Genomic DNA, 11,826 nt, shown 5'->3' on the forward strand with positions numbered 1-11,826 from the left:
GATTCTCAAAGTACTTGTAGCACGGAATCTACCTAATTTTCTTTAAGGTAATATTTATCAATGTATAGAAGAAAAACCAAGTTAACTATGGAAGTACTAAACATGAGTTAAGTTGGTCCCAAAAATTCGTCAAATTAAATTTAAAATAGTGGTTGAAAAGTGCGTTTTAAAACAGCTTAAAGAACTTTTAAAAAAAGTGATATTATCGTTGTTTTTTCAATAAGATCACAGTTTATATAAGTTTTTAATACACCTGGAAATACCACAACAAACGGTAAGTTGCAATATTCTTATTTTAAATACAATATTTCGACAAAATAAAAAATGTATATTTTTTCCTTTCTTTTTGGGGAAAATTGGGACGTATGTAGGGTAATTTGGAACGAGACTGGAAAAATTAGGGACGAGAAAACACAAAATTGGAACGCCAAAAGACAAAATAGGGATGGCTTGTTAGGGTTGTCACTGATATCTTATAATAGATTTTTTAGCCTATACTATCACTTAATTGCGTGATGTAAAGAAGGTTAATGTGTTTATCAGTTAGTTTATGTAAGTATTATAGGTAAAAGAAAAGTATATATATAAGTACTTTTTTTTCGCGACATTTACCTTGTAATATCTGCCCGGTCGTATGTTCTTTATAGCAATAAAAAAAATTAAAAGTTAAAAGAACTCAAACGAATCAAAACTTTTGTTATTTCAGAATCTATTCACGCATCGAATCATGATTTTGTTAACATTCACAACGAGCACACACAAATAAAAACAGGCCTCAGATTTTAAATGTAACATTAATTAAAAATCCGAGATATCCAATTATGAGTGAGTGAATTAATTGAGTTTAGTTATTTCGCTTAGAAAGAATTTCTTTTATTTTTGTTATTATTGGCAGTAATCAGATAAAGCTGTTTTTTATCTTATTCACCTGATATCTTACTCTTGCTCAAAGATTATTTTGAAAATGTTGATTAAATAAAATTGTATTATTGCATTTCCAGTCCTTTTGTTTTCTATTTTTTATTCTATTTTATGATTTTGTTTCAGAGTTGTGATTTTTAAGGAAATTAAATAATAATTTTCTAAAATATAACATGCACATACTTTTTTGATCATTGTATTGTTGATTATCATTCATGTCACATCGCTTCGGAATAGAAACCAGCTTAATTTACACTATGTTGTGTATTGTGCTTAAATTATGGATTGTATTCATCATTTCGGTCCATATAAATAATTATATGGCACCACCTATATATCGCAGTACTGCGAGTTGACAACCCTTACAAATATCCCAATTTAACCCTTAACCGTGTCAATTTACCCCGGACGCTGGGTAAATTGGGACGGCCATTATTTTACCGATTATTTCTTTAAAATGAATAATTAAAATAATGTAACGGTTTTTATCACCTAGGTACGTTCAAGACTCAACTTATTTCTTTGGTTGAGCAGTGACTATTTAATTGGAACTATTTTAAAATTCAATCTGAAGGTCGATTTTGTCCCTATTTACCCCATTGTACGGTACGCGGGAAAAAAATATCGGGAAATTCTTTTTTCGGATGAAAAATTTTTTACCGTAGAAGAGAGCTACAACAAACAAAATGATAAGGTGTACGCACACAGTAGTGAAGAAGCGAGCAACCGTATTCCGCGTGTCCAACGAGGTCATTTCCCATCCTCGCTCATGGTATGATTGGGAGTTTCTTATTGGGGCTTAACAGAGGTACATTTTTGTAAGAAAGGTGTAAAAACGAATGCAGTTGTGTATCAAAATACAGTCCTGACGAACCTTGTGGAACCTGTTTCTCATACCATGTTCAATAACAGGCACTGGGTATTCCAACAAGATTCGGCGCCAGCTCATAGAGCGAAGAGCACACAAGACTGGGTGGCGGCGCGTGAAATCGACTTCATCCGACATGAAGACTGGCCCTCCTCCAGTCCAGATTTGAATCCGTTAGATTACAAGATATGGCAACACTTGGAGGAAAAGGCGTGCTCAAAGCCTCATCCCAATTTGGAGTCACTCAAGACATCCTTGATTAAGGCAGCCGCCGATATTGACATGGACCTCGTTCGTGCTGCGATAGACGACTGGCCGCGCAGATTGAAGGCCTGTATTCAAAATCACGGAGGTCATTTTGAATAAACTTTAGTGTCATAAGAATCTATGTTTAGTTAAGTTCATTTTGGTATATGAATGGTTACATAATGAATAAACTTGTTTCAATTATTTTACATTAAACATGTGACAGAATTTATGACCTGACTAGGTATATACCAACGCTGGATTGGTAAACCGCGCGTAGTTCGTTTCCAAATGATTCTTGTCCACCTGATGGTTGTCTGGAAGTGATCGCTCTTAGGAATAAGACCGCCAATTGTACTTTTTTGTATTTCATGTATCGCACTGCTTATTTGTTTTTTTGGTGTACAATAACGAATACTCTCTCTCTCTCTAACATAAATATGGCGTAATCAGTTGTAAAAAAAAATGAAAACGTATCCTATCTTTCTATCCGTATGTCAAAATCATTGTCCTCTTTAAAATGGGGTTGGCCGGTTAAAGCTTTTCTCAGATGTCGCCAGCGTAGCTTGTTCCCTTGTCACAGAGAGCCGCCATTTTGTGTGTTTTGCGTTCGTGATATTTCGGCATTTTGTGACTTTGATACGGTTCTTATTACTTTCTAAGTAGTGCTAAACAGTTTTACAACATGTATTCCAACTGGATAGTTAAAGAATTAAAGGAGGAGTTGAGAAAACGTGTTGCATCTTTACGAAGAAAAAAAGTGGATTTTGTCGAAAGGTACAATGTTGATGTTTTATTTTAACTTAGAAAACTTCTCTCAAACTGTTTCCGGTAGCTATTATAATAATAATATTAAATTGTGTACCTTAGGAACTTTATTCCTTGTAGCATGTGCAAAAAGAATTGCTCATATTACACACATTACCTACCAACTAATGTATTATTTTGCTTTTTTCAGATTAGAGCTACATGACCAAAATTTTAATTTTGAAACAAAATGAAAAAAATGCTCTAGCAAAATATGCTAATATATATGATTTGCTAGTGGAACCATGTGGCATTTTCAATAGCCAAGAGCGCCCATATCTTGCTGCATCTCCTGATGGCGTGTTGGGCGAAGAAGCTATAATTGAAGTGAAATGTCCATACGCTAGCAGAAAACATGAAATAAATATAACAACGGTGCCTTACTTAGAACAATGTAACGGGATATTGTCTCAAAAAAAAACCTACCCATATTATTATCAAATCCAAGGACAGTTATACTGCTCAGGCAAAACATAGTGCAACTTGGTCATTTACACCTACAAGGACATCAGTGATTTATGTTGAAAAAGACAATAATTTTATAAATAATATGTTAAATAAATTAGAAATCTTTTATGAAAATATTTTCAAAGAAGCATTGTATGAAAAACATCTGTATTATAACTATACACACTTGTCGAAATAAAAAATCAGGAATATTTTTAATTATTTTTATTGACAATTCCTTCTCTAATATTACATAAGTAACTTCTCTACTTTTTGTTTCTTCAGAAACTGGTTTCATATTCCATGAAAATATAGATGGTACAGCACCTTTCTTCAGATATTTATGTTAATGTAGAGAACAATCTTAATATATTGGATGTTTGAGTTCCAATAGTAATATGATGCCTTGTAATTGTTTCATCTATACTAGAGTTATTATTTTCTATTAGAATTTCTTGAGAGACATTTGAATCAAAATGCAAATTGCTGTGTTCTTCAAGGGGTACTATATCTTCACAGTATTGGGAAGTGTTGGGGAGGCTAAACAAGGGGTACTATATCTTCACAGTATTGGGAAGTGTTGGGCAGGCTAAAAAGTTGTTTTTTAAGGTTACGAGTTTGTAACCTTTATTCTCTACTTTTTGTTTCTTCAGAAACTGGTTTCATATTCCATGAAAATATAGATGGTACAGCACCTTTCTTCAGATATTTATGTAAATGTTTGACACCTACAACACAAAGAATAACATTAAAATATACTATCACAAGGAAACCTGACCATAGTTTCAAAATATTTGTTATTGCAATGGATGCAGCGATTTAGATAGAACTTTCAATAGTAACAGCTGATAATGAACAATAGCTCATGAGGAATGTGTTTCCTCCAGTCTGATTTTGTGTTTGTTAAAAGGTTCCTTACAGCATAAATCTACTTGCAAAATTTGTTAGCAACTAATAGTATGCCTAACTAATTATTATTGGATTTTTTTAATAAGAGAACAAAGATGTGTGCTACACCTAGTCATGCATTATAAATATTTGATAGAAAGAAGCATACCTGTGTATTTACTAATGTTTTCATAGTCAGATTCCACAAAGTGTTTACGACATAACCTCGAACTTTTTGTGGGAGTACTTTTTTCGCGTCAAATGGCCTTTAACCACAGTCTTCTAATTTTCTTGTCCTTCGGGAATTGATGTACTCCAATTTCTGAGCATATTGGTACAAAACAACGCGTCATTGTGCTTAAAATAATTTTTAATCAAAAATTCCAATACAAATATTGAATGTTATGGGAACAATGCACACCAGCGCCACTTTGACAGTTGCCAACCCCATTATTGGATTATAAGCATAGAGAAAAAATACACTTAATGTTTTGCCATAAACACACACACAAAATTGCTATATTGTCATTACATTTAGTAGCAGTGGTACTCCAGTCGTTTTATTTACTTCATTAATTAATTTTCACTCTAATTAACATTAATTAATTTTCTTAAATATTAAGTGAATTATCTATGGTTTGCTTTTAATTGTAGTAGCGTAGTGCACAACCCATCAGTAAAAACAAGTTCGTAATTATTTAAATAAATCTGTTTTAACGACCCGTCGTCTTGATGAATATGTATTAATTTGAAGCATGTACCTAAAGAAAGTCTTATAATCATAATTACAGTGCTGTACTGTATAGTAATATTATAAATACTACGCACTTTCTCGTAGTACCACTTACACAGATTACTTACAATTAGTCTAAATCTAATCGGTATATTATAAGTAGGTACCTACAATGTTTATTTATTTATTTTTGAGATATAATATTTATAATAGGTTAGGGAAAAAGTTTCTTCGCATTTTTTAAGAAAATTCACAACATTTTATTTAATGTAGTCTACATTTAACTAAAGTGTGTAGGTACCATTTAATTTTTGTACGATAGCTTTTTGCCATCTTGTAGGCAGGAACATGATCCCATTGCTATAGAAATTTTGGGGCTTCTGATCAAAATACCGCGACAATTGGTTTTGGCAATCCTCTCGTGATGTTAACCTGACATTGCCTAAAGAATTCTGAAAAGACCGAAACAGGTGGAAATCTGAAGGTGCAACGTCAGGACTATACGGCGGATGCATTAACACCTCCCAGCCAAGCTCTCTTAATTTTTGCTGAGTGGCTAGAGATGTGTGAGGTCTGCATACTGTCACCATCAACACTGATCTGCCACGAGGATCAGTACTCTTTTCCACCCGTCTCATCCTGTATACCGATGATATACTTAAGTCCATAAAAGTACCTTTTTTTTCGGATAGGGTGCCGACTCTCCTATAAGATTCCCGAGCCGTGTTGTGTTTATCCCGAGACAGAACCCGAGCAAGGTAAGATGGATGGTTTCGGCGGTCAACACTAGAATCGGTATCGCTGCTCAACCCGAGGACGGCCGACTGACGGAACCGAAGCCTCAAATTTGGCCCTTACGATACGCCACCCCAGGCGATTACTACAGACTCATTATAGAGAAATAATAGTAATTCCAAAACTTCACATTAGCCCACAGATTAGCCTTACAATAGGATATTATCATTAAGAAATATCTTACTAGGTATTGGTACTTTCCTATGCATAAAACGAAACAAAAAAATTAAAAGGAGTAAATTTGATAGTTTTTCGTTATAGAACGGATTCAGGAATATTATTCAGGATATTATTATATTCAGGAATATTTTTAGTGGTGGTAGGACCTCTTGTGAGTCCGCGCGGGTAGGTACCACCGCCCTGCCTATTTCTGTCGTGAAGCAGTAATGCGTTTCGGTCTGAAGGGTAAGACAGCCGTTGTAACTATACTGAGATCTTAGAACTTATATCTCAAAGTGGGTGGCGCATTTACGTTGTTGATGTCTATGGGCTCCAGTAACCACTTAACACCAGTTGGGCTGTGAGCTCGTCCAACCATCTAAGCAATAAAAAAATTAAAAAAAGAGAAACGCTCGTTCGCACACTGCCCCGCTTTCGCGGAGCAGCACCACGACCTCGTCGTGAGGATAGGACCGGACCTATTAATGCCGACCGTCCAGGCTTTTTTTTTATTGCTTAAATGGGTGAACGAGCTCACAGCCCACCTGGTGTTAAGTGGTTACTGGAGCCCATAGACATCCACAACGTAAATGCGCCACCCACCTTGAGATGTTAGTTCTAAGGTCTCAGTATAGTTACAACGGCTGCCCCACCCTTCAAACCGAAACGCATTACTGCTTCACGGCAGAAATAGGCAGGGCGGTGGTACCCACCCGTGCGGACTCACAAGAGGTCCTCTACCACCAGTAATTACGCAAATTATAATTTTGCGGGTTTCATTTTTATTACACGATGTTATTCCTTCACCGTGGAAGTCAATCGTGAACATTTGTTGAGTACGTACGTATATCATTAGAAAAATTGGTACCCGCCTGAGATTCGAACATCGGTGCATCGCTTAACGCGAATGCATCGGACGTCTTATCCGTTAGGCCACGACGACTTCAGATGCATTCGTATCTGCGATGCTCGGCAGCAAAGCCCTAACAGACGATGTTCGACTTCTGCGATTCCACTATCTCGCGAAAGGAGGTGGCTGAACGGAAGATGAAGCGCTCTTCTTCCCTTTCGGCATCATGACGCCGCCACCGAGCCGGAAATCGGAAGTGAGAGATGGACGTTTTCCAGCTCCAATCCCTGTGAGAAGGCTGTCTCTTCCGATGATGATCACGGGGCGGCCTGAGGACAAGCCTGTGCCGCACGCTACTGTCACTAGCGCGTTGGCACCCAGAAGACGGGACGATGCGGTAGCGGCTGCGGGTTCGCGTTGCCATCGTGGCCGGACGTGCTGCAGAAAAGCAACCTGGTCGGCGGTTTATCCTATTCCGACCCGGCAAGCTGGTCTGATCTGGCGGGGTATCCCAGAACACCAGCGGCACCGTCCGGGCGGTACGACGGGCCGCTATACCGCGGAGATCAGTGTCGTTGGTCATCGAATATTGCCACGTCGAGCCATCGGTCGGGCCTCCTCGGGGTGGCGCCGCAAGTCTAGTTGTAGTTGACCGCGAGAGTACTCCTACTCTGCACGACTTTTGAACCTGGGGCGGAGATGGGATGTTGGGTGAGGGAGTGTAAGAGGAGTCGTTTTGTGTGCAAGATTCTAGTATTAACCTTGGATTCGCCATCCGCTTCCAACATCTGCGAACCGTTCATGCATTTTTTTTTTATTGCCTTTGTAGGCAGACGAGCATACGGCCCACCTGATGGTAAGTGGTCACCGTCGCTCATGGACGTCAGCAATGCCAGGGGCAGAGCCAAGCCCCTGCCTACCATAAAGTACTCTCCGCAAGCCTCGTTTGAAGAAGGACACCGTGGAGGGGAGTTCATTCCAAAGCTGGATGGTACGTGGCAAAAAAGATCTTTGGAAACGCACTGTCGATGAACGCAGCGGTTCCAGATAATATGGATGAACTCTGCTCCGATGGCGGGAGGTGCGATGATAAAAAGGAGATGAGGGAATCATCTCGAATAATTCCTCAGAGCATTCCCCATGGACCATGCGGTATAAAACACAGAGAGAACCGAAGTCCCTCCGTAGACCCAGAGGTTCCAAGCGATCCGCGAGAGCAGGACTATCGACCATCCGAACAGCCCGTTTCTGTATGGAGTCAAATGGAAGTAGCTGGTATTTGGGAGCCCCGGCCCAGAGGTGAGAGCAGTACTCCACGCGAGGTCGGACCTGCGCTTTATAAAGCGCAAGTCTCTGTCCAGGCGTGAAATACCGCTTCGCTCTGTTGAGAACTCCCAACATTTTAGAGGCCAATTTGGCTTTACCTTCCAAATGACTCCGAAACTGGACATCGCTCGAAATATCGACCCCCAGAATCCCGATACTCGCGGAAAGCTGCAGGGATACTCCTTGAAATTCCGGCGCCATGACAAAAGGGTCCTTCTTCGCAGTGAACGCGCAAACCTGTGTCTTCAATCTGTTGAACTGAACTGAATTCAGTTCACCCCACTTGGAGACCCGCCCCAGAGAGTTCTCCACTTCAGACACAAGTTTTAATCGCCTCTCGTGTACAACGCTTCGAGAGAGACTCTGATGGCCGATATATCGCGCATCCCCCGTGCTGTCATCCGCATAGCAATGCATGTCATCAATAGATAGCATGTCATTAATATGCAGTATGAAAAGCGTGGGGGAGAGCACCGAACCTTGTGAAACACCAGCGTTGATGGTCATGGAATCGGAGCAGCAGCCGTCGACGACAACTGCGATGCTCCGTCCACCCAAAAAGATAGCGATCCACTTGCAGAGTCCCTCAGGGATCCCTAATGCTGGAAGCTTCAATAGAAGTGCCCTATGCCAGACCCTGTCGAAGGCCTTCGCGATGTCAAGGCTCACAGCGAGAGCCTCGCCCTTGCTTTCCAAGGCTTCAGCCCATTTATGTGTGAGGTATACAAGAAGATCGCCAGCTGAGCGACCATCACGGAAACCGTACTGCCGGTCACTGATCAGCTGGCGATCCTCAAGATACTTAAGAAGTTGGATGTTTATGATTCGCTCCATCACATTGGAAAGCAAGGAAGTTATCGCGATAGGTCTGGAATTCGAGGGGTCCGACCGGTCACCCTTCTTGGGGATAGGGTGGACATAAGCAGTCTTCCATGAAGACGGAACCCTGTTGGTATTGTACGAGAGGCGATATAGACGCGTTAGCGCGGGTGTCAATTCAGGGGCGCATGTTTTTAGAACCACTGCGGGGATGCAATCTGGCCCACTCGACTTATGGACATCAAGAAGCCGAGGCTCCTGTCTGACCGCACGCTGTGTGATGCGAATCTCAGGCATGGAGCTGCCACACCGGGAGATGTTGGGCGGCGTGGCTCCTCCGTCATCCTAAGTCGGGTATGAGGCGAAGAGCTTGACCAGAAGGTCAGCCTTCTCCTTCGCACTATGAGCCAGACTGTCATTGGACTTACGCAGTGGTGGAAGGCTAGACCTGCAGAAGTTACCTTCTGCAGCCTTAGCCAGCGACCAGAAAGCACGGCTCCCAGAGGGATAGCTATTCAGTCGCTCGCCAATTCTGGCAACGTGCTCCGACTTCGCCTTGGCAATAGCCCTCTTATAGGACCTAGAGGCGGCGTTAAATTTCCGCCTTTTCTCCGAGATATCAGGATCCCGGCATCTCCTAGCAACATTAAATGCCACGTATGCAGACCGCTTGAGGTGTGCAGCATCCCTACTGGCTTTATTATACCAGGGTTTGCTGCGACCCCCAACGGGCATCTCAGAAGAAGGAATGAATAATTCCATTCCCTGAAGCACCACGTCTTTAAGTCGGTCCGCACAGGCGTCAGGATCATCGGAGGAAAAGCAGAGCCGCCCCCATGGATAGGATGCGTAAAATTCACGCATTCCATCCCAATCTGCTGACCTGTACCGCCAAACTCTTCGAAACCCGGTCGTCGTTCGACGACTAGGACGAGAGAGTGGTATGGCAGCACGGATAAGGCAGTGATCAGACGATCCAAGTGGTACTGCTTCACTGCTGAAAAAGGACTTCAGACCGCAGCTACCACCATGGGACAGTGGTTCCGGAAGTGGCGCATCGACATCAACCCCACGAAAAGCACAGCGGTACTCTTCAAAAGGGGTCGCCCTCCGAACACCACGTTGAGCATCCCTCTCCCGACTAGGCGCGTCGACACCTTCGCCTCCGCCATTCGCCCAATCACGATGTACGACCAGCCCATACCGTGGGCCCCGAAAGTCAAATAATTAGGCGTCTCCCTCGACAGAAGGATGACATTCCGCCCCCATATAAAGACGGTACGCGACCGTGCCGCCTTCATACTAGGACGTCTCTACCCGATGATATGCAGGCGAAGTAAAATGTCCCTTAGAAATAAGGTGACACTCTACAAAATTTACATACGCCCCACCTATACAAGTATAGTGTTCGCTCATGCGGCCTGCACTTACCTAAAATCATTTCAAGTCATACAATCCCGTTTTTGCAGGATAGCCGTCGGAGCCCCGTGGTTCGTCAGGAACGTCGACCTCCATGAAGACCTGGACTTAGAGTCCATCAATAAGTATTTACAGTCGGCGTCGATGCGCCACTTCGATAACGCGGCACGGCACGAGAACCCTCTCATCGTGGCTGCCGGTAACTACATTCCTAATCCTGCGGAAAGAATGGAAAGCAGTCGACGTCGCCCAAAACACGTCATCTCGGATCCTCCCGATCCACTAACGGTGCTTTTTGGTACCTCAAGGGCTCGACGAGTAAATTAACCCTCAGACACAGCCCACTGAGTTTCTCGCCGTATCTTCTCAGTGGGTCGCGTTTCCGATCCGGTGGTAGATTCTGCGAAGCACGACTCTTGCTAGGGTTCGTGTTAGCAACGTCGTCAGGTTTGAGCCCCGTGAGCTCACCTACTAGTTAAGGTTACGCTGGAATAGCCTCTCAAGGCTACCAGCTTAGGTAGGAAAACAAAAAAAAAGCTGAAAAAGGCAGGGTGGCGACGCCTACCCGTGCGGAATAGCAAGTCGTCCTACCTCCAATAATTACATAAATTATAATTTTTGCGGGCTTGATTTATATTACACTATCGTACAAGCTCAGGACCCTCACATTGACTGCTTCAGATCGACACGAATAATCGCCACGAGACGGGCATCCGGCGTCTTATAGGATTTCAAGAAATCTTATAAGGTTCATAAACCCGTCCAACCTGGGTTGGCGTCACTCGCTTTATCGACACGGGTGACGTGCTGCGTACCCAACAGCACGATGTTAATCTTTCAACGTGGAAGTTGTTCGTGAACGTTAAGTACGTATTACATTACAAAAATACGTATCTACCGGGGCGATTCGAACACCGGCACAGTTCGGTCCTGGTGCATTCGCTCGATATGAATGCACCAGGCGCCTAACCTTTGGGTCACGACGACATCAACTTTGGCTTAGGGCTTAGTAGGTGATCAATTTTATGCCCTGTAAGTTGTGAACACTGAGTATTTTTTGTATTTGATATTATTCAATCGTAATAATCCTTGCGTAAGCCACCTAGGGCTAGGCCCATCAACTATACTAGGATAATATTAAATATTATATGGGCCAATTTGTCTTGAAATTGTCGTATATAAATTTTGGAAAAATTAAACACTAGATTTTTTTATTGCTTGGATTGGTGGATGAGCTCACAGTCCACCTGGTGTTAAGTGGTTAATGGAGCCCGCCCACAGACATCTACAACGTAAATGTCACCACCCACCTTGAGATATGAGTTCTAAGATCTCAGTATAGTTACAACAGCTACCCCACCCTTCAAACTGAAACGCATTACTGCTTCACGGCAGAAATAGGCGGGGTGGTGGTGGTACCTACCCGTGCGGACATACAAGCGGTCCTACCCCAGTAATTACGATAGATACGAATGCATCGGACGTCTTATCTTTTAGGCCACGACGACTTCAAAAGTTCAGTTCTTAAGAAAAAGGAATGTAAATAAG

At 42.2% G+C, this 11,826-nt stretch overlaps 3 long non-coding RNA genes across 3 annotated transcripts; 1 reads left to right on the top strand and 2 right to left on the bottom strand.

Annotated features, from left to right (window-relative positions):
* Positions 1–251: 251 nt before the first annotated feature.
* Positions 252–1,525, bottom strand: LOC149501420 (uncharacterized). Its single transcript, XR_016324217.1, has 2 exons — positions 1,349–1,525; positions 252–591 (listed from the first exon to the last, which is right to left on the bottom strand). It is a non-coding gene; the product is annotated as an uncharacterized LOC149501420 (long non-coding RNA).
* A 1,030-nt stretch (positions 1,526–2,555) lies between these two features.
* LOC149501421 (uncharacterized) lies at positions 2,556–3,501 on the top strand. Its single transcript, XR_016324224.1, has 2 exons — positions 2,556–2,812; positions 2,994–3,501. It is a non-coding gene; the product is annotated as an uncharacterized LOC149501421 (long non-coding RNA).
* On the bottom strand, positions 3,502–4,627 carry LOC149501422 (uncharacterized). Its single transcript, XR_016324223.1, has 2 exons — positions 4,347–4,627; positions 3,502–4,017 (listed from the first exon to the last, which is right to left on the bottom strand). It is a non-coding gene; the product is annotated as an uncharacterized LOC149501422 (long non-coding RNA).
* Between the last annotated feature and the right edge of the window lie 7,199 nt (positions 4,628–11,826).

The sequence above is a fragment of the Bombyx mandarina genome, chromosome 15, assembly GCF_030267445.1.
Source record: "Bombyx mandarina strain Sakado chromosome 15, ASM3026744v2".
In the NCBI taxonomy this organism is placed as follows: domain Eukaryota; kingdom Metazoa; phylum Arthropoda; class Insecta; order Lepidoptera; family Bombycidae; genus Bombyx; species Bombyx mandarina.